Here is a 27,954-nt window from a genome sequence, read left to right on the forward strand (position 1 = left end):
CTTCTACAAGGCGGCTGCACTGGAGTCTCTGAGCCTACTGTGGCTCAGAAGGCTGCCTGATTTGCCATTAGTTCATTGCTCAATTAAACTTCTTTAAATTTAATTCAGCTGAAGTTTTTGTCTTATCTCATAGATTTACCATCTTAACCTTTTTTTTTTTTTTGAGATGAATCCTTGCTCTGTTGCCCAGGCTGGAGTGCAGTGGCACGATCTCAGCTAACTGCAAGCTCTGCCTCTTGGGTTCATGGCATTCTCCTGCCTCAGCCTCCCGAGTAGCTGGGACTACAGGTGCCCGCCACCACCCCTGGCTAACTTTTTGTATTTTTTTTTTTTTTAGTAGAGACGGGGTTTCACCGTGTTAGCCAGGATAGTCTCGATCTCCTAACCTTGTGATCCTCTCACCACGGCCTCTCAAAGTGCAGGGATTACAGGCGTGAGCCACCGCACCCCAGCCCAGTCTTAACCCTTTTTAAGCATACAGGTCAGTGGCATTAAGTACCTTGACATTGTTTTGCAACTATCACAACCATTCATCTGCAGAAGTTTTTAATCATCCCGAACTAAAACTCTGTACTCATTAAACAACTCCAAATTCCCACCTCTTCCAGTCCTGTTAACCACCTTCTACTTTCTGTCTCCATAGATTTGACTATTCTAGGTGCCTCATGTAAGTAGAATCATAAAATAGTTGTCCTGTGGTGTCTGGTTCATTTCACTTAGGTTCACTTATGTTTTCGCATTTATAAGGATTTCCTTCCTTTTTAAGGTTGAATACTATTCCATTGTATGTCTATTCTACATCATATTTTGTTTTGCCATTCACCTGTCCATTGGGTTGTTTCCACTGTTTGGCTATTGTGAATGATGCTGCTATGAAGATGGGTGTACGGGCCAGGCGTGGTGGCTCACGCTTGCAATCCCAGCACTTTGGGAGGCCGAGGCGGGCAGATCACTTGAAGTCAGGAGTTTGAAACCAACCTGGCCAAAATGACAAAAACCCTGTGTCTATTAAAAATACAAAAATTAGCTGGGTATGGTGGTACACGCTTGTAATCCCAGCTACCTGGGAGGCTGAGGCAGGAGAATTGCTTGAGCCCAAGAGGTGGAGGTTGCAGTGAGCCGAGGTCACACCATTGCACTTGAGACTGGTCAACAGGGCAAGACTCTGTCTCAAAAAAAAAAAAAGAAGTGTACAAATATCAGTTCGAGTGCCTACTTTCAATTTAAGAACTTAAATGTTAAGCACTGCTCCACAAAGCAGCAAGATCCAGCAAGGTCACAGCTCTGAGATAGAGGTTGACCAGCCTGCAACTTCCTTTATGTAATCCAGTACAAACATAGCCTCATGGGGGAGGGAAAGAAGGAATACGGGAACTTCATCCTCCTCCCCACAACTTTCTAGTTGAAAAACAATTCTACTATTGTCGACCTGATCGTACTTGGAATCAGTTGCAGAAGTCCTGAAACGTAAGCCACAGTTCTATTGCTTCTCCTTCAGAGTTAAAAACAAAAAATACACATTTTGCAACAGTGTAGAAAATACCTATTTTTAAAAAATGCTCTTCGATATAACATGACAATCTCTCCCTCTCTCTTCTCTCTCTCTCTGTCTCTCAGGGCCTTGTTCTGTTGCCCAGGCTGCGGTGCAGTGGTGCGATTTTGACTCGCTGTATTCTCTGCCTCCTGGGCTCAAGCAGTCATCCCACCTCAGCCTCTAAAGTAGCTGGGACTACAGTTATGCACCACTACACCTGGCTAATTTTTGTACTTTTTGTAGAGACAGGGTTTGGCTATGTTGCCCAGCCTGGTCTTGAACAGCAATCCACCTGCCTCAGCCTCCCAAAGTGCTGGGACTGCAGGCATGAGCCACTGAACCTGGCTGACAATGCCACTTCAACTACACCATCGTACCTGCCTGGTCTCCCTGCCCATCTATATTAGCTATTGTTCATACTGATTATGCATAGATTTATATCTCTTGAAAGATACATTTCAGCCTCTTTAGTCATTTTCCATTTTGATGGATCAGGTGTGGTTTATTTCTTGGTAATTAATTAGGAAAATGTAAAGACAAAACTCTCCCTTCTGATTTTTTTTTTTTTTAGTAATTTTTCATGCTAAACGTCTTTCACAGCCCTTGTCAGTTCTCTCAATATCTCTCTCTCTCTCTCTCTCCCTCTCTCTCCCCTCTCTCCCCTCTCTCCCCTCTCCCCGCTTCCTCTCTTTTCCTCTCTCCCTCTCTCCTTCCCTCCCATTCAACAGAATGTGGATGAGGCACACTCACATGATGAAGGGTAACCTGCTTTATTCAAAGTCCACAGACTTAAATCTTAATCTCATCCCAAAAAGCGTACCTTTATAGAAACATCTAGAAAAATATTTGAGCAAATATCCGGGCATTGTGTCCCAGTCAAGCTGACACATAGAATTAACCCTCATAGTGGGGGAAAGGCAAGAGAAGTACATTTTATTTTAAACAGGGGAGCTTTGCCACCTGTTAGACTAACAAACAGAGGTTTTAGTGGATGAGCTGTTTAGAAATATCTTATAGTTAGACTAGAAAACCAAATACACTAAGCTTTCTACATGAGAAAGGTCAAAAAGCAGAGGTGCCACGCAGGTCCTGGCTGTGGATTTTCACAGGGTGGTGAGCAGATGGGAGCCTCCCGGTGAGAGCAGAAGGCACCTCTCCCTGGAGGCCGAGGCTCCTGAAGCCAGCTGCTGAGGGAGATTAAGAGCCTCCCTACATGGCACAGTTTCCAGCTCCCACACCCAGCTGGTGGGCTCCTCTTTGCACTGGCTGCCACCGCCAGCAGGTTCCTGTGCTCCCTCCCCAGGGAATTCAACCAGAGAAGCAGGCTTGGGGCAGACAGTGGGCTCACACCCCCTGGAGCTCCAGCAATGCCCCGTTTCACTTTGCAGAGACCATGCATCCTGGGCTCTCCTCCTCCACTCCCTGCAGATGCACTTTTTATTTTTCTTATCCTGGAGAATACCTCTATAGTTCTTCAAGGCTCTGCTCAACTGCCATCTCCACAGCAAGGTTGGTGCTGAATCCTCTGGCTGACATTTATTTCTCCTCCACGACATTGTTTCAGCAATTACTCTGAGCTCTGAACTTACACCCTCTTCAACAGATGTCATCTACCTAGCTGCGGGACTGTCTTAGTCAACTTGGGCTGCCATACCAAAGTCCCACAGACTGGGTGGCTTCAACAACAGACATTGATTTCCTCACAGTTCTGGAGGCTAGAAGGCCAAGATCAAGGTGTGAGTAGAGCTGTTTTTTTCCAAAACCTCTCTCTTTGCTGTGTAGATCTCTTCTTCCTGTGTCTTCACATGGTCTTTCCTCTGCACATGCAAATTTGGTGTCCAAATTTCCCCTCTTTATAATGACACCAGTCATATTGAATTTAGGCCAACCCCAATGACCTTGTCTTAACCTACTTACCTGTAATCCCTTATCTCCCAAGTCACCTATCTCCCAAGTAAGGTCACCTTCTGAGGTACTGAGAGGGGGACATAACTCAGAATGTTTTTGGTGGGTGGGTAGGGCATAACTCTGCCCTTAACAGTGACCTTGGGTGAGTGGCTTCACCACTCAGTTTCCTCACCTGCAAAAGGGGGATACAAATAACACTATCCCATAGTGTTTTTATAAAGATGAAATCACTTAATGTATGTAAACCAATTAGTGTAGAGTCTGATAGATATCAGTCATCCAATAAACAGAAGTTACTTTAGTAATACTTAAAATGATTCTTTATTAAATAAAAAGGATTATTAGTTACTTTGAAACATTTTGAAAGAATGCAGTGTATGGGGCCCTAACAAAGAAGGAAATCCTGTCATCTGTGACAGCATGGATGAACCTGGAGAACATTATGTCCAGCAAAATAAACCAGGCACAGAAAGACAAATGCCGCGTGATCTCACACATACGTGGAATTTATAAAAGCTGAATTCATAGAAGTAGAGCACTCTGTGGGGGGTGGCGAGTCAGCAGATGTTTGTTAAAGGATAAAAAAAATTTAGATAAGAGGGACAAGTCCCAGAGATCTATTGTACAACGTGGTGACTATAGTTAATAATCTATTTTGAAAATCACTAAGATAATAGATTAAAAAATATATATATAGAAGGTGTGTCACCATGTTGCCCAGGCTAGTCTCAAGCTCCTGAGTTCAAGTGATCTGCCCCCTTGGCCTCCCAAAGTGCTGGGATTATAGGCATAAGCCACCACACCTGGCCTAGAGAATAGATTTTTAAGTGCTTTCACCACAAAAAATAAGTATGTGAGGTAATGCACATTAATTAGCTCAACTTAGCCCTTCACTATGTATACATATTTCAAAACATCATGTTGTACACAATAAATATATACCATTTTATTTGTCAGTTAAAAATTAAAAAAGATTTAACACAAATTTGTTCTTACTAAAATAAGAATGATTAATAATAAGAGCAGTATGTTACAACTGTGGACTTTAGAGTCATGCAGACATGAACTCCAGCCTCCAGCACCTGCTAGCTTTTGGTCAGGGCAAATTACTTAATTTGTTTGTCTGTATCTCAGTTTTTTGATCTGTAAATGGGAATATAAAATAACTGCCCCACAGAATAGTGTAAAGATCTGTTGAGCTAATGTATAGAAAGCATGTTAATCATTCAATAAATAGTAGCTCTACCAGTTAGATTTAAAGCTAATATGTGTGTCCACAGTACCGTGCTTAAAGAAGGAAGAGGTTTATTTTTCCCTCATGTAATAGTCCATGGCGAGTGATCTGGGCTGAGAAGGCAGCTCTGCATTACCAGATAAGTTGCATCCCAAGTCCCTTCCCCCTGTTGCTCTGCCATCCTAGGGTGTTATCCCCATCCACAAAGTTGAAGGGGGATTGTTGCGAGGTTTATGTTCCAGCCAGTGGGAAGGGGAAAGAGGAAATCTAGGATTAAGTGACTTTAAACAAGTTACAGAGAAGAAGTCATCTTTGGTAAGAACTTAACCATATGGCCATAACTAACTCCAGAAAAGCTGGGAGATAGCCTCTAGCTTGACAGCCTGTGCAGGGCCAGAATTATACCGTGACTATGAAGAGAGAATGGATCTGGGGGGTGGGTGAGGGCAATTAGTAGCCTGCCGCAGCAGCTTTGATAATATCATTGTGTGGCTTAAAAACACAACTGGCGTGCCTTCCAATGTCTTACCACTATGACTATACTGTATAGCTCCTGAAGGGAGAGGTGTCTCATTATCACTTCAGCCCTGTCTTTACATCCAAAGAGCTAAGCCATAAATGCATTTTTGCCAGTAGCTTTAATAAATACTTGAACTTAGTTGTATGTATCAAGCAACATAGCATTAATATGGTTATACTTCAAAACCAGGTCTCCTTTAATTTTTAAAAATATATCTTCCAACTCTGTTGCCTATACAGTAAATAACATGTTTCTAGTTTGCTTCCATTAAACACTCTTAGAAATATTCCTAAAAAAAAATCAATCTGATTAGTAGGGAAAAATTAAGGCCTGAGAAACACTTTGGAAAATATGTGATGTGAAAACTATAAACCTTTGGTTGAGAACAAGTAAGCATTAGAACTGATATTTTATATAACATTATTTTTTAAATGGTTTAGCAATGCAGTTTTGTAAGTATCCCACCCTGTCCCTAACACAGTTACTGGTGCTCACACCAGCTTGAGTTTTTGTTTTTATCTGTCTCCAGCCATCCTTTCTCAATTTCTTTTTTTCCTTTTTATTTTTTATTTATTTATTTATTTATTTATTTATTTATTTATTTATTTGAGACGGAGTCTCGCTCTGTCGCCCAGGCTGGAGTGCAGTGGCCGGATCTCAGCTCACTGCAAGCTCCGCCTCCCGGGTTCACGCCACTCTCTCGCCTCAGCCTCCCGAGTAGCTGGGACTACAGGCGCCCGCCATCTCGCCCGGCTAATTTTTTGTATTTTTTTAGTAGAGACGGGGTTTCACCGTGTTAGCCAGGATGGTCTCGATCTCCTGACCTCGTGATCCGCCTGTCTCGGCCTCCCAAAGGGCTGGGATTACAGGCTGAGTTTCGCTTTTGTTGCCCAGGCTGGAGTGCAATGGCGCAATCTTGGCTCACCACAACCTCCACCTCCCGGGTTCAAGTGATTCTTCCGCCTCAGCCTCCCGAGTAGCTGGGATTATAGGCATGCACCACCAAGCCCAGTTAATTTTATATTTTTAGTAGAGATGGGGTTTCTCTATGTTGGTCAGGCTGGTCTCAAACTCCCAACCTCAGGAGACCCGCCTGCCTTGGCCTCCTAAAGTACTGGGATTACAGGCGTGAGCCACTGCGCCCAACCTTTCAATTTCTTTAACTATTGTTTTTCTGTACATCTTCCCACCAACATTTTTCAGTAACTGCAAGATTTTACTGCTCATCTTCTTTTCTTATTCCACTTTCCCCAGATGAGCTCATTAATTTTCACACACATTTTTTCTACCCAGATTCATATTTTGTATTGAATTCCAGCCAAAAATTTCCAGTTTCCCATCAGACATCTCCGCCAGAATGTCTTACAGCTAGCTCCAATGCACTGTGCCTAAAACTGAGGTTGTTACCTGACCTGCCAGTCGGCTCCTTCTTCTGTATTCTCCCAGTGAAGAACATTGTCATCTACACTATAAGCCAGAAAGTTTGCACTCTGCTGTTTCTCCTCCTTTTCACCCTCCTCTGCACAATCTAAATGTTCAACAATCAATGCCTATCATTTCTTTTTTTTCTGAGATGGAGTCTCGCTTTGTTGCCAGGCTAGAGTGCAATAGACGCAATCTCGGCTCACTGCAACCTCTGCCTCCCAGGTTCAAGTAATTCTCCTGACTCAGCCTCCTAAGTAGCTGGGTCTACAGGCACAGACCATGACACCAGCTAAATTTTGTATTTTTAGTAGAGACAGGGTTTCACCATGTTGGCCAGGATGGTCTCGATCTCCTGATCTTGTGATCCGCCTGCCTCGACCTCCCAAAGTGCTGGGATTATAAGCATGAGCCACTGCACCTGGCCTAATGCCTATGATTTCTAACTTTGCAATGCCTTTGGGATCCATTCCCTTTTCTCTGTTTCTTCTGTCACTGCCACAGACTTAAAAAACAAATTATCTCTGGCAGTATCATGTTATTGGTTCTAATCTTCAGCCAGCAGCTTTCTAAAACACACATCTGAGCTTGTTACTTCCTTTTTTTAAAAAAAAAAAAAAAATATTTTATGGCTTTCCATGGCCATTAGGAGGCTGTAAATTCTTTTGCAAGAATAATCAATAATCATCACACTCTGGCTTGTTCTTTGCAATCTTCTCTTCCACTCTCAGCAATTATGTAACTCATCGTCTAATGCTTTGACTATTTGGCATTTCCCCAAAGTGCCTTATAAAGTCCTACCCCTGAATCCTTTTTCATGCTAGTCCCTCTACCTGAAATATGTAAGAAAATCCATAAGTACAGTAAGGGGCAAGAAAGCAGGAGTGATTGCCATTGTCTAGTATCATTGGCAGGACATTTCTTTTGGAGAGATGGATCTGCAATGGGGAGTAATGTGGCACACAATGTGTCTTCATGGTGGGGAAAGATATAAATGACACTGAAAATCAGAAGAGGTTTGCAAATCCAAACAACATTTCAGACCGTTTAAATTTGGGCAGGCCAGGTGTGGTGGCTCACACCTGTAATTCCAGCACTTTGGGAGGCCGAGAAGGCAGATTGCTTGAGCCCAGGAGTTTGAGACCAGCCTGGGTAACAAAGCAAAACCCTGTCTCTACCAAAGTTACAAAACTTAGCCAGGTATGGTAGCTCACACCTCTAATTCCAGCTACTCGAGAGGGTGAGGTGGGAGGATCCCTTGAGCCTGGGAGGCAGAAGTTGCAAAACTGCACTCCAGAGTGAGACCTTGTCTCAGAAAAAGAATAATTAAAAACAGTAATTTTTGGCAAACTCTTTTTTTTTTTTTTTTTTAAAGAGACGGGGTTTCACCGTGTTAGCCAGGATGGTCTCGATCTCCTGACCTCGTGATCCACCCGTCTCGGCCTCCCAAAGTGCTGGGATTACAGGCTTGAGCCACCGCGCCCGGCCCGGCAAACTCTTTTATGTTGTAGAACCACAGATTCACCAACTGAAAACTGGGTCTGGAGAGCATCATTTCAGCTAACAGTAATAACATGCCTTTAGAAGAGATAGTGTGTTGGGCTCTCTGAAGGTTGATGCTAATTGGAAAACAACACAAAAGCAAACCAAATTAAATTCTAGTCTCTACCACTGAGGAGCTTCCTCTAAGAATTACCAAAATCAGCGTCTGAGGCAGGCTGGACTGGTGTGAGCATTCTGATGGCTGCAAGAGGCAGCGAGGTGTCAGATGAGAAAGTGGGAACCAAGTGAATCCTTCGCCCTGCTTCTTCCACTTGGTATGCCCCCCTTCTTCCTGACAGTAACTAGCTCTTCCAGAAGGCAGCAGAATCAGCACTTACCCAGGCTGCAAATGGCTCTCCCACAGAGTTTCCCTACTGGTGATGAACAGCCTGGGGAAGTGACGATGGAGCATGTGGCAGATATCCAGCAAACAATGAAGGCAGATAACACACCTGCAGTGTCCTTTAGACACAAGTGGAATCCATTCTGGATTACAGAATGGACTATAGGGCTAGTGAAATGTTTCCCCACATGCACTCTTCACCCTAACACTTCTCCCTTCTTCATCTTTTGGTTATAATGAAGACTACGAAGAGAGAATGGATCTGGGGTGGTGGGTGAGGGCAATTAGTGGCCTGCTGCAGCAGCTTTGATAATATCATCGTGTGGCTTAAAAACACAACTGGCATGCCTTCCAATATGTTCTAAATTGTTTTCAGAAAAAGAACTTTCTCACATTATTCAGAGCATTATTCTCATGCTGGGGTATTTGATCAGCCTGGACACTTGGACTTGCAGAACTCCATAAATGCTTTTGATTACAGAGAGAGAGAGAGAGAAGAGAGACAGAAAGAGAGAAAGAGAGAATTGGAATCAGCTGTGGCAAAGTGTGTTCAAGGAACCATTTTCAGAATACGAGAACATCATGCTTATGGGGATGGTTTAGGCTTCAGCACCAGGAGAAGAATATTTGGAAGAAAATCCTATAAATGATGGAAATCTTACACATATGGCAGGATTGTCTTAGTTTTCCTAGAGAGTATAGACTAGGGCTAGCACCCAGGCTAGCACTCTTTCTAAAACTGGCCACTGTCTCTGGTGATACTACCTCTGCCATAGACTACTGACAATGTACCACATGTAGAATACTAGCTGATGAATGAGTGACTAAACACTTAGCAATTGCCGCTGTAGTGAAACATGAAGTTTTTTTTTGTTTGTTTTTTTGGCTTTTTTGTTTGTTTGTTTGAGACAGGGTCTCACTCTGTTGCCCAGAATGGAGAGCAGTGGTGAGATCATGGCTCACTTCAGCCTCAATCCCCTGGGCTCAGGTAATCCTCCCACCTCAGCCTCCTGAGTAACTGGGACTACTCGTGTGCCCCAAAACCCAGCTATTTTTTGTATTTGTGTGTGTGTGCGTCTGTAGAGACAGGATTTTGCCATGTTGCCAGGCCAGTCTTGAACTCTGGGGCTCAAGTGACCTGCCCACCTCAGCCTCCCAAAGTGCTGGGGTTATAGGCATGAGCAACTGGACCCAGCTGACGCACAAAACTTTATGAGAGTGAATTGATTATGGAGAAATGGTGGAAATGTGGCCCTGACACACCGGTCAGAAGATGTCAGAAAACAGTTGAAACAGAAGCCAGGAAATGAGAATTTTGATGACAGTATTGCATCTGTCTGAGAGTTTTTCTGCCAGTTCCACGGGCTTATGCCTCAGTCTAGGGTGGAAGGGATGAAGAACAGAAAGGCGAAGAGTGGTTCCCACACATGACTCACTGTTGGGCACTGGGAACCCAGGCAAGTCTCCCCTGCAATTGTGGTGACAGAATGGTAGCGGAAAGCACACTCTCCACTTTGGGATGGGTTTTTTAATTTTAATTTTTTTTAAATCAATATTCAATATAGTGGGAGGGCTGTTTTAAGGCAGATCTATGTTGGTTCAGAGTGACCTTGGTGGCCAATCCCAGTGGTAGAGAAGCAGCATCTCAATTTGACTTTGTCAGCAAAATTGTGAAAAAGAGCCAGAGCAGAAGAAAAGGAAAGACCATTTGTCCAGGTGTGGCACTAAATGTTTGTTTGGGGGTTCTCCCGCTATCCCAGGAAGGCTGGAGAAAGGGGAGCAGGAGGCCTCACCCAAGTGGGTGGAAATGAACCAGATAAGTGTGCTATATGAAATCACCAAAATGAAGTGTCTCAAACACCTTTTGACTTACACCAAATCCTAAGTCATGACATCACTAAGAGGCTACTTGCTGTTCTTTTCCCAATTTAATTTAGAGGCTCGTGTATTTCATTTGACACAGTTCTGTTAGGTATCAACAAAGATTCCACATGGTGCTGTAAATTTGCTCTTCCAAGAAAAGACTGCAAAGATGCGTCTTGATTTTTCATCTAAGTGTTCTTATGAAGAAAAAACTCTTAAAAGATGAACTTCATATTTTCTTGGATTATGACTGTTTTATTTTATTTTATTGTTTTTTGGCTTCTTTGGAAGGAAGTTTTCACACCTAGAGATGAGCTAGAGTTATTTTATCTGTGCGTCTGCTATCATCTAGACTTCTTCAGGGATCACTGTCAGCAATTACCAAGCATTCTCCTTTTGCTATTACTAATAATTGTACATTTTTGTAATGCTGTTAAGCTCACAGAGCACATTAACCTAACACCTTCATATATTTTCTTCTCACAAGAAGCTATGGGCTACATTTTACAGATAAGAAAACTAAAACTCGAATATCATCTTCAAGGAGTAGCTGCTAATGGGACAGATGCTGCCTAAAGCTGGGCCTCCTGGCTTTAAAGCTATATTCTCTCTGCTATGTAAAAGGACATTGTACTACTGATAAGTGTTAGTTATAAGTCATTTCTAAAATGCAATTCTATCCAGACCTTGTCAACCAAATCGATAAGCTGGAAAAAATGATAGGTTTTCCCTCTCTTTGACATAATTGAGAAAATTGACCAAAGTACAGCCTATGGGAAGAAGAAAATTTCTCAGAAATCTCAAGCTGTCATTTTTGTATGTTTCTCCAATAGAAGTTTGCCAATACAACGTTGGGCGTGTGCAGTGTGGCTCTTTCTTGGTGCACTGATCTCTCATATAGAGCACACAATGTAGGGCTTGCTCCCTTTGACAATAAACTGCTGTCTTCTTTTGTCCCTGTCTTCCTCATTCAAAGTCTGGGCAGGGTGCAGGAAAGCCCACAAGGAGACCACTGGGTCACCCCTTGCTAAAGCAACAACATGCCTAAAGCTGTTAGAACTACAAGCCGCCATCTTGTAAAACACCACAAGGCACAGTTAGCATGGCCCACCTTTCTCCTTTGATCATCCCTCAAAACTCTACATTTTCTGATTTCATTTTCCCTTTAGTGTTCAATTTTACCCGATGTCCATCATTTGAATATATTAGGGACTGCCACATGATTTCATTTGCCCTGTTTAGGCAGAAAACACATACTGTTTCTCTTGTTGATTGACAGATTTGGCATGTTCTTCCTAGAGTATATTGCTTAAAAAATCCACTTGAGTTCTATTTTGTCCTGAGGTAAAAAAACTCATATGACTGACATGAGTAAAGTGTTTGAAACCCTGGCACCTGGTCACTGATTGCTTCTGCACTAAAGCAAGTTAACATGCTATTTTTGGAGGAATGACTGACTGTCAGTTCAGCAATGTATTAGAACTTCTTTAGGGCCAACAGCAAGACACAGTGCCAAGCAGGAGAATTTCCTACCAATTAGGTGGTAACCAAGAATAATTCAAGACATCGGCTAAGTGAGGACAGGTGCAATCTTCCTGGACTCATGGTTTCAGTGCCAAATGCACCATTTCAGTTTCTAACATACTCAAGCACGGACAGTGCATGAAAAATGCACATTTATGTACTGCGTGGAGCACCTTTAGTTTTTTTGGCTATTGTTGTCTCGGTTCCTCTAATTTGGTTCTGCTTTGTGAAGGGCATGCCTAACAGTGAGCTGGAGGTCTGGATCTTGCAGGGGTTTGTCCCATGGTTTGGGCCACATGGGGAGGACTGAACTTGTCATACTGGAACTGGTGTCCACTTGCTTAAGAGTGGCTAGTTCTTTCACTCAAAGCTTCTGCTCTGGAGAGCCATAATTCGATGTAGGAAATGGGCGTCCCATGAACTTTCTAATCACTTGCGTTATGATAAGAATGTCTTTACATTTGTATCTGATATCTGTGTTACAAAGTACTTTCGAGTTGCTAAATATTATGATTTCTATAAGAATCTTGTTGTCAGGAAGGATTATTATCCAGAGTCCACAAATGGAGAAACTGAGAAACCTAGGGAAAGAAATAAGGAGTAGGAACAAAGGTTACTTTTTTTTTTTTTTTTTGAGACGGAGTCTCGCTCTGTCACCCAGGCTGGAGTGCAGTGGCCAGATCTCAGCTCACTGCAAGCTCCGCCTCCCGGGTTCATGCCATTTTCCTGCCTCAGCCTCCCGAGTAGCTGGGACTACAGGCGCCGCCACCTCGCCCGGCTAGTTTTTTGTATTTTTAGTAGAGACGGGGTTTCACCGTGTTAGCCAGGATGGTCTCGATCTCCTGACCTCGTGATCCGCCCGTCTCGGCCTCCCAAAGTGCTGGGATTACAGGCTTGAGCCACCGCGCCCGGCCCAAAGGTTACTTTTTTTACTGTTTACTGAGCACCTACTATGTGCCAGTCATGGTAATTATTGCTGTATTCATATGATCACTGATTTGGGTATCAGACCTTAATCTCATTGCGTTGACAAAGAATCTGATGCTAAGTTGCTCAGTTAGGTGATTGTTTTCCTCAAGGATACAGAGAAAGTTCCAGAGCTGGATATAAACTCAGGCTCCTCTGACTCCAAATCTCAGGGTCTTTCTACCATGTCACACTTAGGTAATTTACTCAAGGAAGCTGAGGTCTTCTGACTTTAGACCTAATTTGCTTTCCAGTGCATCAAGATATCTCTTTGTGGTATAATCTTATAGCTATTTTAAAATGCATCGTTGGTTGATGTGCTCTCCTGTATTCCCTTTCTCACATACCTAGATTTCCCTAAGAATGTCCAATTCAAAACGGTGTTTCCTAATATGGCTTCATAGATTTTCAGGTTATAGCCAAATCATGATATTCTCAAAACAAAGGCAAGCTTAATTGCCTTTTTTTTTTTTAAATAAAAAAGGAACTACATACTGAGCAGCACTTTTTCGAAAGAAGGGGGTGACATTATAGAATATTATTATCCTAGGCAAGGCTTGGGTTTGGAGCACTTGCACTTCTATTAGACAAGGATCATTCATTGAAAGTGACAGAAAATCAACTCAAAATATCTTCAGGAAAAAAGGCATTGACTAGTTCAGATTTGTGAAAGGTCTTGGGCAGACTACATGCTGGCCCTGTCTTTTTCCACTTCTTACCTCTGTTTTCCTCTGTGTTGTTTCCATTCTCAGAGAGGCCCTCTCTAAGGGACAATGTATTAGTTTACTAGGGCTATTGTAACTAAGTACCATAGGCTGGTGGTTTAGGCAACAGAAATCTATTGTCTCCCAGTTCTGGAGGTTGGAGGTCCAAGATAAGACACAAACAGGGTTAGTTCCTTCTTATGGCTATGGGGCGGAGTCTTTTCCAGGCCTCTCTCCTTGGCTTTTAGACAACTGTCTTCTCCCTACATCTCTTCACATTGTCTTCCCTCTATGCTTCTGTCTCTCTAGGTCTGCGCCAAAGTTTCCCTGTTTTATAGAGACATCAATCCTATTGGATTAGGACCTACTATAATGATGTTACTTTTAATTGTAAAGACTGCATCACCAAATAAGATTATAGTCTGCGGTCCTGGGGGTTAGGACTCCAACATATGAATTTGTCGGGCAGGGGGACAATTCAGCTGATAACAAGTGGGAAGATTGCCACTCCAGAGTTACAAGGTCTGGGTAGTTCCCAATCCCAGAGAAAAGTGAGCCACCCTCAAAGCATAAAATCTCCTGGGGAGTCTGACTGTCTCTGGCTGGTCAGGTGTGCATAGCTTAGACCCAACCCACTGTGGACATGTGGATGTTTTCTGGAGTGGTTGGGAGCCACAGGTTTTTTTGTTGTTGTTGTTGTTTGTTTGGTGTTCTTTTTCAGTATAAGCGGGTGGAACCAGCTCCTTTTCTCCAGTGACTTCCTCCTGAAGTCACTGTCCAATCAGCAATATAACCTACCAGAATTTTCAGTGTTCTAGGGCAGCTCTGCCAAAAAAGGAGAATGTTTCCTGACTCCCCAAAGGCTGGAGGTCACCTCCATCATAAAGGGTTTTATTTATTTGCTTGTTTGTTTTAATCAAGACAATACCAATAGCAAGAATTTCATTGTCTAGGGATGAGCCAGTGGACTTTATGGGGCTAATGGTGTTTCTTGGAAAACCAGAAGCCCACTCACTATGTTGTTTCTTAGATTCATTCATGTATAGTCAAGCTAGGCTAACTGCTCTAACAATCCCCAAATTTAGTGAATTCACACGATAAAGGTGTATTTTTTTGTTCATCTCATTGTCCAATTCAGGATAGGGGGTCTCTACCCTATTCAGTTGTTTGGGGACCCAGGCTTCTTCCACTTGGCTTCTTTGCCATGAGCCTTGGGGTCGTCTACTGGGTCTTCTGCATCTGCCTGGCACGTGGGGAGAGATGATGTTGAGGGTTGTGTGGGAGATTTTAGAGGACTACCCTGAAAATGACACCCATCATTTCTGCACATGTTCTATGGGCCAGAACTCGGTCACATGGCCTCTTCTAGATAGAAGATGCCACAACCTACCCATCCATCCACTTATCCATCTATCAACCTACTTAGCACTTTTTCTTTTTTTTTACACCTGTTTTGTGTCAGGCACTTTGTCATCAGGAGCTCACAGTTTCTGGAAAACAGGCTGAAAAAATAACCTCTATAATAGGGTTGGTGTTACAGGGAAATGTAAATAGGGTACTAGGGAAATATTACAGAAGGAAAAACTCACTCTGCCTAGGGGTTGGGAAAGCCTTTCAGGGGTGAGGCTTAAACTGGACTTTGAGGAAGAAGTAGGATAGTGCAAGGGCATTCCATAGAAGGAACAGCATGGAGGAAGTCATGGAGTCATGGAAAAGCATGATGTGTTTGAGAAATAGTCAGTAGTCCAGTGCAGCTGGAGGATAGAAAGTGTTGAGAAACTACTCCCTCCCTAGGACTTTGGAGTGGCCTAAGAGGACAACTCCAGTCTTACTGCCACTGGATTTGAATCTACAGTTTATTAGGTTATTATCTACAGTTTCCTGTTTGTTTCACGTAGTTTTTGATCCTCATATGCAATAAACACCTGTCATGGGCCTGAGAATTCTCTAGTTCTAGGGAGAAGCTGAGAATGAAAAGCGGAACAGAGAAAAGGGAGGAGCCCATGTTTCAGTCTAATTCCCCTTGAAGTCTAAGTTTGAACGTCATAGGTTTACCTTGAAATTTTATTGTGCAAAAGTAACTTAACACACTTGCTTTAACAGAATCTGAAGTAAATCAGTATCTTCACGTCCCTCTGAAATAAATCAACAGCTGCTGAATATTTTAACATTGACAGCTCCTCTCCCAATTTACATAATTTTGTTATTTTTTTATAAGTAAATTTAATGAGGGTCTGTTGGTAGTAAACTTTCTCAGTATCTATCTGTCTGCCTGTCTGTCTATCTGTCTGTCTGTCTATCTATCTATCTGTCTGTCTGGAAAATGTCTTTATTTAGGCAACAGACTGGGGACCAGGGAGGATGATTAAACATAGGCTCTGCCTCTTTGGACTATAGCCTGGTGACGTTATTTTCCATTTAGTCTCTCAATACTTCTATATTCTCTTTCAGTGACCATTTATATGAGGCTCTTACAAGTGCTTTATATTCCCCCATGCCAAACTTGCTTTTGATCTAACATTTAAATTAGGAATCTTTTGGAAAATCCTTAGAGAAGTGTCCCTTTACCTAAAGGATACATCCATGAAGCAGGATTGTGGAAGCTGATTTACAAATGGTGAAGCCAATGGAAAAACTGGTTTCTATAAGCCATAATGTAGATTTTACTACTTGCCTACCATTTTTAAAAAAATAAACCTTTAATTGTGGAATATTTTTAGATTTACATTAAAGTTGCAAAAATATAAAGAGTTCACATGTGACTCTTACCAGATTCAGTTTCCCCTAATGTTTTCATTTTGTATTACTGATGTGCACTTATCACAACTAAAAGTATACATTAATATGTTACTATTAACTAAACTGCAGACTTTATTTAGATTTCACCAATTTTTTTCCATGAATGCCCCTTCTCTGTTATAGGATCCCACTGAGGATATTATTACATTGCATTTAGTCATCATATCTCCATAGTCTCCACTGGTCTGTGACAGTTTCTCAAAGACTGATCTTGACAGTTTTGAATAGTGCTAGTCAGGTATTTTGTAGAATGTTCCCCAATTTGTCCACTAGACAAATTGTCCAACAAACGGTTAGAATGGGATTATAAACTTATGGTGAAGACTACCACAGAGAATAATTACTTGTCTTATCACATCGTATCAGGGGATACTTTGGTCCATCATTTTAAAGACTCGATCTCTTTGTTGTTTTTTCTCTTGAATATCATGACAGATTAAGAATTGATTTATTTTCTTAGAATCTTGAAAGGCCTTTAGATTATTTCTTTCTTCATATAAGATATCCTATGCAAATCTCTTCTGATTTGGCTGCTTACAATCTGCCAATAAGCATTCTCTAACCTCTCCCACATTGCAAACAATTTGTCTTTTAATTCTGCCTGTTCCTCAAGCTGCTTATCTTCCTCTCCATCCTTCCCTTTCTACCTCTCTCTCTCTCTCACCACCACCTCTTTATCCCGTTTCAGACCATCAGCTCACATCCGAACTTACTTGAGCTTTGGCTGGAGACTCTTTCTAGCTTCTAATTTGTGTCCAAAGATCTGTGGTAATCATTGTGATGGTTAATTTTATGTGTCAACTTGACTGGACTGAGGGATGTCCAGATAGCTGGTAAACATCATTTCTAGGTGTGTGTATGAGGATGTTTTGGAGGAGATTGACATTTGAATTAATGGACTGAGTAAAGAAGGTTGCTGTAACTCACCTAGGTGGGCATCATCCAATCCTTTGAGGCCTGAATAGGACAAAAAAGGTAGAGGCTGGGCAAAACCTCTCTATTCTTAAGTCTGGGCATCCATTTCCTCCTGTCCTCAGACATCAAAGTTCCTGGTTCTCAGGCCTTTGGACCCTTTGGGACCAATGGGACCTACATCATCAGTTCTGCTGCTTCTCAAATCCTTGGACTCGGACTGATAAACACTACCAGCTTCACTGGATCTCTAGCATGCAAATGGTGTATTGTAGGACTTCTCATCTTCCTTAGAGCCAGTTCTCATTATAAATCTCCTCTTATAGATCTATATATATGCTACTGGCTCTGTTTCTCTGGAGTGCCCTGATAATCATCACGCCTTATGGTTGTTAAAGCGAACTAAATATGGCCTGAGAAGGACTCCGTGCTTCTATATTTGAAATATTGTGGATGAACTGTAACCTAGCTTAATAGGTAGACAAGATTGAAAACCTAACTTAGGGGTATGCACCTGTAACAACAGCTGAGTCTTGGCCTATCCCACTGGCCATACTTCAACCACTCATACACTGCTGGGTGTTCAAACTGTGTTCAAATAAGGCAAATGCCGAGCTGTAACAATCTAGCCATTCTGTACCTCACTTCCAATTTCTTTCATCATTTCCCTTATTTTGTCCATAAATCTTCTTCCACCACATGGCTGTGCTGGAGTCTCTATGAATCTGCTGTGATTCTGGGGGCTCCCTGGTTCGCAAATCATTTGTTGCTCAATTAAACTCCTTTAAATTTAATTCAGCTGAAGATTTTCTTTTATCATGGTGGAAGAAGAGAAATCAGGAAAGGAGGTTGAGAGTCGAAAAGACTCATTCTTCTAGAATCTCATTTGGGGTACTTTTTGTAACTCTTGGAAGAGTTCGTCATCCCCACCTTTGAGTTAGCACACACCTTGTACATACTTCTATTATGCCATTGAATACATTGTACTGCAAGGCCTGTTTCTTGTTTATTTAATGTACCTATGCTCTATTATTTTGGGTTTCCTGAGGGCAGTTACTATGACTTACTTAGGTTTCCTTAGTATCCACTACAGGTACATATTTGACACAAATTTTTCATTGACTGATTAGATCAATTAATATTTAATGTTGGGTAAGTAAAATACTACCATCCTTACACAAGTGTATTGTTAAGATCAAATGAGACAATTGTGTCAGAAGCACTCAGTGATTTTTAAAGAGTTCTGTAAACTTGAGTCATTGTAACTCCTAGTCACTTATTTCTTAATCCTGTGAATCTTCTCCATCCCAAATACTTTGTTTTTATTGCACATATGCACTCTTTATATACCTTGTTTTGAGGGCAGATCATGCGTATTATTAGTTATTTATTGCTGCATAATAAATTATCCCAAAACTTAGTGACTTAAAAAACCACAAACATGTAATCTGTCAGTTTTTGAGGGGTCAAGAATTCAGGCACAGCTTAGCCAGGTCTTTGGCTCCCAGGGCTCCCAGAGGCTGCAATCCTCTCCAGACTTGGATCAGGGAGGATCTGCTTCCAAGCACTCACCTGGTTGTTGGCAGCCATAGGCCCTTAAAGGTACTCGGCCAGAGACATAAGTTCCTTGCCATGAGGACCTCTTCATAGGACCACTCACAGTATTCCAGAGCAAGAATTGGGAGGTGGGGGTGGGGGGAGAGAGAGAGAGAGAGATTGAGATTACAGTCTTTTTGTAATCTAATCTTGGAAGTGGCATCTCATCACTTTTGCCATATCCTATTTGTTAGAGAGGAGTCACTAGATTCATCCCACAGTCAAAGAGAAAAACAGCTTGCATAAGGACATGAATAACAAGAAGCAGGGATCATAGGACCATCGAAACAGGCTGTTTGCTGTAACCACCGCATGTTGCTAACTTTGATGCCCTGTAGTACTTAGTCCTGGCTGACATAAAGCAGGTGCTCCAGAGGTGGTAGTAAATTGATTTTAAAAGAACAGAACTCCTGTCACCCCTGAGGTGGATAGAATAGGTGCCACCAGGAAAAGTTTTCCCAAATGCTTTCCTGCAATTTGCAGTTCTACACTGGGCATCCTGATCTATGGAACAGAGCAGGAAGGTGAGGTCAGCCGAGGAAGTCAGCACAACCTATGTAGGGTATTGCTCCAATGTCTTTTCTGCCATTGTCCATCTTGAACTGTGTTTCATTCATGTATAGGTTATGATCAGTTAGTCATTCAGCAAAGACTAGTTGGGGTCTTTCTATGTACCAGGCCCTAGGGACACAGTGACGAAGAAGAGGAAGGCCCTGCTTTTGTGGAGACTGCCTTGTAGTAATTATTTTCCTTATGAGCTTGAAATGGTTTCCCAATTAGTTTTTGGGACAAGAAGCCAAACTTTATTGCACCCTAATTGCTTTGTAATAGAAGTCCTAGGGAAAACATCTGAGCTAATATTAGCCATTAGCTGGAGGGCTACTACTTTCCTAACTCCCTCATCTTCTTCAAGTCTTTGCTCACCTATTCAATGGGGCCTATCTTGACTATTCTACTTAATAATGCAAACAGAGCTTTCATACACCCACTCTCAATCCCCCTTAACCTCTCCTATTCTTTCTCCCTGCCCCATGTCACTTTTTATCTTCCAATACAATGTACTTATTATTTTTACTACACAATCCTATCTCCCCTCTGCTTGAATCTAATCTCCAGTGTGAGGATCTTCATGTGTGTTTCTTCTGCTACTGTGTCCCCCAAATCTAGAATCGTGCCTGGCACATAGGAGGTGCCCAACACGTATTTGTTGAATGAATGAACTGAGTCCCTCCACATCAGCCTTCCTTTTTAGACCCTACTTTGTAGTTGGGAGAATTTTTTCTTGAAGGAATAGAGATGTAGTGAAAACCGGCCATGCTCTTAGCTGTGGCTGTTGATTCCAAAAAAGGGAATTAGATTTAATGTGTTCATAGGGCTGAGAAATGAGATGTGATTAACAGATGCCAAATTAGTCAATGATGAATGGATTTTCTTCCATGTAGTCAATTCTACAGCTGTCTGGTTTTCACTCGGTTTTAATGAGTCTTTGCACATCCAGGTTGAGCAGACATTGTAATGGAAGCTGGGGGTTGCCTGGTGATTTGGAGTGAATTGTGTCTAATTGGAACAAAATCAGCAGCTCTTCCCCTTTATCCCCCAAAGAATGAGGAGATGCTGGGAAGCAACAATTGCATTCCTGCAGCATTTCAGAAAGTTTAATATTGCAAGTTTTCCAGGCCTTGCAAATAATAGGAAGTGATTATGAGAAGTGAAGTTACTCTGGCTGACCTCACCTTTTTGGTTTGACTTTGTTCTGACTTGCGTCTTACTCTTAATGCTTGATGGTTTTGAATTAAACATAATCCTTTAGCTAAGCCCTTAACATTTTGGTGGATGGGGAGCCCATTACAAAAGTTCTACTTTTGTTACTGAACTAAGTTCAGACACATACTACCAGAGTATGGTGAAAACCAGGCTTTTGCCTTTCTCCTCCGGCAGCTTTAGTGCACACAGAGTCCACTTCAGAAGGAAGGAGTTGTCCACTGCTGTTTCCCCATGTTTTCTCTCCTGTCTACCCTCAAGGTCTCACTTCTTCTTCCTGGCTGACCCAGGTTGTCATTCATTTATTTCAGCTCATCTAGTATTCCCTTGAAAGTGGCTTCAAGTTACATCTAGATAAAAAAGGATTGAAGCAAAAAGGACCTTTGAGGTCCAGATTTGCTAGTGGTACGAATAACCACATCTTAGCACGACTCTGGATGTTTCCTCTTTTCTTTGCCTTATCAATAATCAATAATTCTTTTCATGTTTTCTTTTTTTTTGTTTTTTGTTTTTTTTTTTTAAGAACAAGACAGAACCTGGAAATAAAGCAGATGTGTCCTTTCATAAGAAGAAGGTGAAATGGGAGAAAAATCCCTCCTATCATATAAACCTGAATGGAAACAAAATCTCTGCCTCTAGCAGTGGGAGCTCTCTTTAGGTAGCTGGAAGTGCTTGGTGAAGACACAGTATTATGATATAGAATCAAACACTCAATCCAACCGTGTGTGAAACCTGGGTGCACTGGAAGCTCATTTAAAATTTTCTGTTTCAATTTTGAAAATTGATATTTGTTTTTTACAGTTTAAAGTAAAATATGTTTGTTAATGTAAATTGAAGAAAAGCAGAAAAGTAGAAAGAAGACAAAATGAAAGTCACATGTATTCTTTATCACTGGAAGATACAGGATGTCGATGTTTTGTTATACTTCCCTCCAGTCCCCTTTTAAATGTTTTTCTTCACGGAATTGCAACTATCTAGTCTCTACAATTCTGTATTCTCTTATTTTCCTTTTCTTCCCAAATTCTCTCAGATCCTAAAACATTATCTTATTTTCCCATAGCATGAAACATTCCTCCACTTTTTCAAACTCCCCAGAACTTTTTTCAATGGCAGCAAAGTAGTCTAGGGAGAACATGGGCCACAGCTTACTGTTATTGTTAGAACAATAGCCATGTTCTAAACTAGGAGTCAGCAAACATCTTTTGTAAAGGGCCAAATAGTAAACATTCTAGACTTTGGGGGCCATTTATCTTTCACAACTACCAATCCTCCTTGACTTACGATGGGGTTATGTCCCAATAAACCCATTGTAAGTTGAAAATATCATAAGTTGAAAATGCATTTAATACGTTTAACCTACTAAAAATCATAGCTTAGCCTACCCTACCTTAAACGCGCTCAGAACACTTACATTAGCCTACAGTTGGGCAAAATCATTCGGCAACACAGTGCACAGTAAAGTATGGGCTGTTTCCTCCTGATCGTGAAGCTGACAGGGAGCTGTGGCTCACTGTTGCCGACCAGGATCACAAGAGTATCATACCACTTTCTACTGAATGTGTAGCACTTTTGGTCCATCATAAAGTTAAAAAATTGGAGACAAACCATCTTTAAGTGTTGGGGATTGTCTGTACTCGGCCCTGCCATAGTACCCCAAAAGCAGCCATTGATAATATGTAAACAAATAAGCATGGCTGTCTTCCAATAAAACTATTTTGTAAATAAAACTTTATTTACAAAAGCAAGCAATGGGCCAGGTCTGACCCACTGGCTATGTTTTGCTGATTCCTAAGTTATTACATTGTTTTTGATTTTTTGTATTTTAGTTCTTTGATGAACATTGTGCTTCCAGATCTAGGATTATTCAGAGGAGGCTGACCCCTCCTCTACATTCTGTTTGCTAATTGTAACCTTCTAGGTGCATGAGCCATGCGGTATGTTATATCTGCAGGTTGGCTGCCAGTACTTAGATTTATCATGCATTGAAAATGGACCATTTAAAATGTTTTCTCACAGAAGATAATTACCAGGTAGGGAAAAAAACAAGCTAAAAAAATAGTATGAAAAAAATTAAAAACTTAAAAAGAGTAAAAAACTGTTATTTTGATTGGCAAAGAAATGAAATTTCATTATTGTTTTGAACAGTGTTTCCTGGAGGCTGAATCTTTTCCCACATGTTTGCTAATCTGTTGCCCTTCCTCTTTTGGGACATGTCTACTTATGTCTTTTCTCTAAGTGAGAATCTAGAAGGTATGTAGCTGTCCCACTTAACTATGCTTTGTAAGTGTTAAAGGCAGCATTTGAAATTACCTAAGTGTGTCTGAAGAGGGGTGTCTAAATAACTTTGGTATATAGCTGACAATGGCATTTTATGTGGGTATTACAGATTTTTTGTTTTGTTGTTCTTTTAGGACTGTAGGTGGCAGAATTTAATGGTGTTTATGTTTCAGCTCATGGCCATCTGTAATCATAGATTCATCTAAGGCCTCTTCTTTATCTTATTACTTTTTTCCTTTATCTCTATATTAGTTTCCTGTGGCTGCTACAACAAATTAGCACAAATGTCGTGGCTGATAACAATAGAAATGTATTATCTCACGATTCTGGAGGCCAGAGGATGTATATCAGTATCATGAGACTGAAATCAAGGAGTCCTAAGGGCCACAGTCCCTCTGGAGGCTCTAAGGGAGCCTCTTTCCACTTCCCTTGGCTCCCAGCATTCCCTGCTGTGGCCACATCACTCGAATGGGCAAGGCCAGCATCTTCATATCTCTGCTCTGTCTTCACATGGCCCTCTCTGTGTTTAAAATCTCCCTCGGCCTCTTCTTGTCCGGAAACTTGTCATGGCCCCGATGGCAACTGACTTTCTAAGCCTACCTCCTACTCCCTTGTAGACATTCTGTCTGCTTGTTATTTTAATTATGTCCTATAATTGACTGACACTAAGTGGCCTTTTCAACCATCACCATTTATTTAATTCCAATGAATCTTTCAAGTAATATCTAAAATAATAGCACACTGATAATCATTTCCTTCTTTTTCCCAACTAGTATTTCCTTCCTTTATGATTTTTAAAATTTAATGAATACTTTTTGAGGGTTTATTTTATGCAGGGACTGTTCTAAGTCCACAAATACTTTCTCAGTTCTTTTTGTTCAACTCAATGAAGTAGATACTATTATTTTTCCCAATTTTAAGCTGTAGAAACAAAGGCACAGGGAGCCTAAGTAATTTGCCTGAGGTCACACAGCTGTATGTCTCAGAGTTGGGATTTATTTTGGCAATCTGTAGAGACAAAGCCTTTAACTTCTCTGTGTACTGCCTTCTTTTCTGCTGTTCTCTTTCTTTTATCCCTATTCCCTCCCTCTTTTCCTTCTTTTCAATTAGTAAGTGTGTGTGTCATGTATGTTAGTGAATAAAGCAGTTGTCTCATGCATGCGTGATGGGGAAGATGCACATGTAAACAAATCAACAAGCAACAAACACATAAAATTCAGAGAGATAAGTAATCAGGGAAGCGTCGGGGTCCCGGAAGTTTGCTTTTCACATTGTAAAATTAACTTCATTATAGAGCTTACCACTTTCTTTTTTTGAACTCTTCTGGAAGTATTTGCATACCAGTCTTATCAATTTTCATATGGTTCAAATTCCAGGAGATGTTGATTTTTTTTTCCTGTATACTCAGTAAGATGGGCATGGTGAACATCAACTAAATATGAATTGAATCAATGAACTGTTGGAATAGCTTCAGTCAATACTGTTAATGGTTTCTGGTCATTCTCTGACTCCTGCATGTCAGTCCTGGGGCCTGGCACAGGGATGCCTCAGCGTCTGGTTGGTTGAGCAGGAATCTAGAGCATTTTGATAAATATCTGAACAAGGCCCTAGTACTTGAAGTGAGGCCACTTTCAAAGAAGTCATGATGGGATTCACATCAGGAAGAAAGGCCTGTCTGAGATGATGCTCTGGTAAGCCTCCATATTCAGGAATCTGCAACAAGCAGCACATTTTTCTGAACCCTGCAAAGCTGGTGGGGGTAAGAAATTATAGTAATTAACAACATGGCAACAATTTAGTATCTAGAAGAAATCAGGTCCTGCTGATGCCACAAAAAACAGGAGGCAAAACAAAACTCTCTCTGTGTGTAGCATCACCTTCTAAATTTGGGGGAAATTGCTAAAAAGGCATTACTGTGCCTTGGATGAGAGGCTGACCCAGAGAGGTCACCTGAATTTCAGAACCAGAGCTTATGCCTTTCAAAATCCTTAAACTAGGCCTGCCTGAGCCATGCAGCAGCCCCTCCTCTCCCCAGCTGACTTTTCCCATGTCACCGTTTGCTGTGGCCAGCATTTCCTGATGTCTTGGGAGGATGGCTAATCTTGGTCTGGTTCCATCATAATAAAGTTTCCCTGCTAGCAAGTTCTGGAAAACTTCAGTTTCTTTTTTAAAATAAACAGTTTATGATTCTGTGCTTTGATGTGAAAATTCATGTGTCAGTTCATGGAGTTCATGGAAAGGAATGAAAAGCTTATAAGACATGTTTTTTTTTTTTTTGAGACGGAGTCTCGCTCTGTCGCCCAGGCGGGAGTGCAGTGGCCGGATCTCAGCTCACTGCAAGCTCCGCCTCCCAGGTTTACGCCATTCTCCTGCCTCAGCCTCCCGAGTAGCTGGGACTACAGGCGCCCGCCACGTCGCCCGGCTAGTTTTTTTTTGTATTTTTTAGTAGGGACGGAGTTTCACCATGTTAGCCAGGATGGTCTCGATCTCCTGACCTCGTGATCCGCCCGTCTGGGCCTCCCAAAGTGCTGGGATTACAGGCTTGAGCCACCGCGCCCGGCCAAGACATGTTTATACTCCCTGTGAGGTCGACTTAACTGTGCCCAGAAAATAATAAATCTAGGAAGAAAAGACTTCTTCCCACTCAATAAAAGCGATCACATTTGCCTGTAAGCACCTCTATCTCAGCCTGGGAAACTGTCACAGTCTCTAAAAATGAACTTGTCTTGATCTAAGACCAGAAACCTGGGTGCTAGGCCCTTGGACAACAGAAAGGATAATCTGAATCATTCTTTTATCTTTTCTCCTCCCCTAACCCCTTACTTACCCAAACCAATGCAAGGTTAGAAGATTATGTCCATAAAGACCATAGCTGGTGAAGGCCCTCAGAAATCCATGGAGTTTTGATTACATTTTACATTTCATTCACAAAGCATCATTTATTAGCATGTGTGCAAACTGTACCAGGTTATTTAACATTACAATTGTTTGTTTTTTTCTGGATTCTGAGCACATATTCTTCTTGCCCTTCATTATCCAGGAGGGAGCCTGACAGAAGCCATGGCATCAATGACTACTTGTTTAGTAAATAAATCAATAAGGAATGCTCTTTTTAAAATAAAATAAATGGAAGTACCTTTGACACATTTGCTGATTATAAAAATCTGTCAGTTCATTGTAAAAAAATTAGCAACTCATAATGTGTATAAAACTTTCAAACACACTATCTTCTCTTAGAGATAACCACATACACTCAGAGTTGAAAGAAAGAAAGAAAGAGCAGCTGAGTGTGATGGCCCATGCCTGTAATCCCAGCACTTTGGGAGGCCAAGGCGGGCAGATCGTTTGAGCTCAGGAGTTTAAACCAGCCCGAGGCAATATTGTGAGACCCCTGTCACTTAAAATAATAATAATAATAATAATATCTGTCTTTTCCATTCGTTCACCCTGGGTGACCAGACAGATTTTAATAGGAAATTACTAGAAATCAAATGGTTTAGACTCAAATAAGTTATTCCCTAATAGAAGAATTTGAGACACAAAATTATTTTTAGCTTGGTCACTGAGAAAATGTGCTGAAATCTTCCACTATGTTAGTGGAGTTTCATTTTTTTCTCTTTATTCTTTGTAATTTTTTCTTCATAGGCTATGTCATTAAAGGTTGTGGCATAAACATTTACAGTTAACCAAATATCCAAGAAGCCATACTTTCCTCGCCCCCTGGCAATTAAGTAAGTGCTTTTTACAAATTCTAGCCAATGGGCTGAGTCAAGTGATGTGTGCCACTTTTGGGACAAAGTATTTTAGAATGAGATCCCTCCCTATCAATGTCTCTTGACTGAGGATGCCATGTGGCCCAGAAAGCAGAGCTGCAAGGTGGTGGATCCTCCATCAGCTGGAGTCTCTGAGTGATTTTTGGAGTAGAGTTCCTCACAAACTCAAATTTGCACTTGTAATGTGAATGAAAAATAAACATTTGTTGTTTTGCACCACTGAGATTTTAGGGTTTTTTGTCATTCAACATAGACTGATTGATCCTGATCAAAATGAGGTTATACAAGTTTATATCATATCTTCTATCAGTTTGTTCTTTCTCAGTATGAAATATTCTATTTTGTCTTTTTAAATAGTCTTCACATTAATCTCTGTCTTCTGTGATGTAAGTATATTATTTTCTTTTGGTAATCTTTGCCTACATACTTTTCTTTCTTTTGATTATCAACCTCTCTGTATTATATTTGTTTTAGTGGATCTCTTGTAAATAGCATAACACTAGATTTGAGATTCTTAAACTTTTATTTGATTTATTGTGATTACTGATAAATGTGGATTTATTTTTTCTCTTATTTACCATGCAGTCTCCTTATTTCTCATTTTTCTGTTTTGTGCCTTCTGTTGGATCAAGTTTTCTTTGTTCAGTTTTTTCTCCTATATTGTTGTGAAAGTTATACAGTTTTCATTCTTTTATTTTAAGGGTTATCCTTAAATTATCAACATATAAATCAACCTTTTCTCCTAAAAAATTAGTTGAACAACAAGAACTCTCCCCTCAAATGAAGCTTGCTTCCATCTGTTCTACTTCCCCTAGATTCCCTGGAATAGATGTTATTTCCCAAAGGGTGCTACAGGGTTATCTCCCATTGCACCAAGTTGGAGTCCGTTTTTCCACCATTTTGAATCTGGGAAGGGGCAATGATAACGCTGACCAATAGACTATGGCAGAAGTGACATATATGTCTGTTCCAAGTATAGCCCTTAACTGGCAGCTTCTGCTTCCTGCTTTCATGAAGCTAGCTACCGTGGAAGAAGTGCAGTTTCTCTAGGTCTATCATGCTGTGAGAAGTCTTAACTCTGTGGAGAGGCCCTGGAGATGAGACATCATGTGGAGCAAGAAGCCAAGGAGCATAAAAAAATAAGAAATGAGGGCAGGAGCCATCTGGAAGTGGGTGTTCCAGTCCTATCTACTCCAGATGATGTGACATGGATCTGCCAGCTGAGACCTTCCTGAATTCCCATCACAAAATCCTGAGTAAAATAAAATGATCATTT

At 41.3% G+C, this 27,954-nt stretch overlaps 1 protein-coding gene across 3 annotated transcripts in view; it reads left to right on the forward strand.

Moving 5' to 3' along the window:
• The first annotated feature begins 2,265 nt into the window (after positions 1 to 2,265).
• LOC117085953 (uncharacterized protein C11orf98-like) overlaps positions 2,266 to 27,954 on the forward strand; it is a 135,777-nt gene continuing 110,088 nt past the window's right edge. The window contains exons 1-2 of one of the 3 annotated variants that reach the window (XR_004438148.1): positions 2,266 to 3,043; positions 3,138 to 3,268. The gene's annotated coding sequence lies outside the window, so the exon portion shown is untranslated. The remainder of the gene's footprint in view (positions 3,044 to 3,137; positions 3,269 to 27,954) is intronic. The other 2 variants (XR_004438147.1, XM_033215334.1) reach the window with 2 other exon arrangements.

Source organism: Trachypithecus francoisi, unplaced genomic scaffold, assembly GCF_009764315.1.
Source record: "Trachypithecus francoisi isolate TF-2019V2 unplaced genomic scaffold, Tfra_2.0 Lachesis_group1, whole genome shotgun sequence".
In the NCBI taxonomy this organism is placed as follows: Eukaryota; Metazoa; Chordata; class Mammalia; order Primates; family Cercopithecidae; genus Trachypithecus; species Trachypithecus francoisi.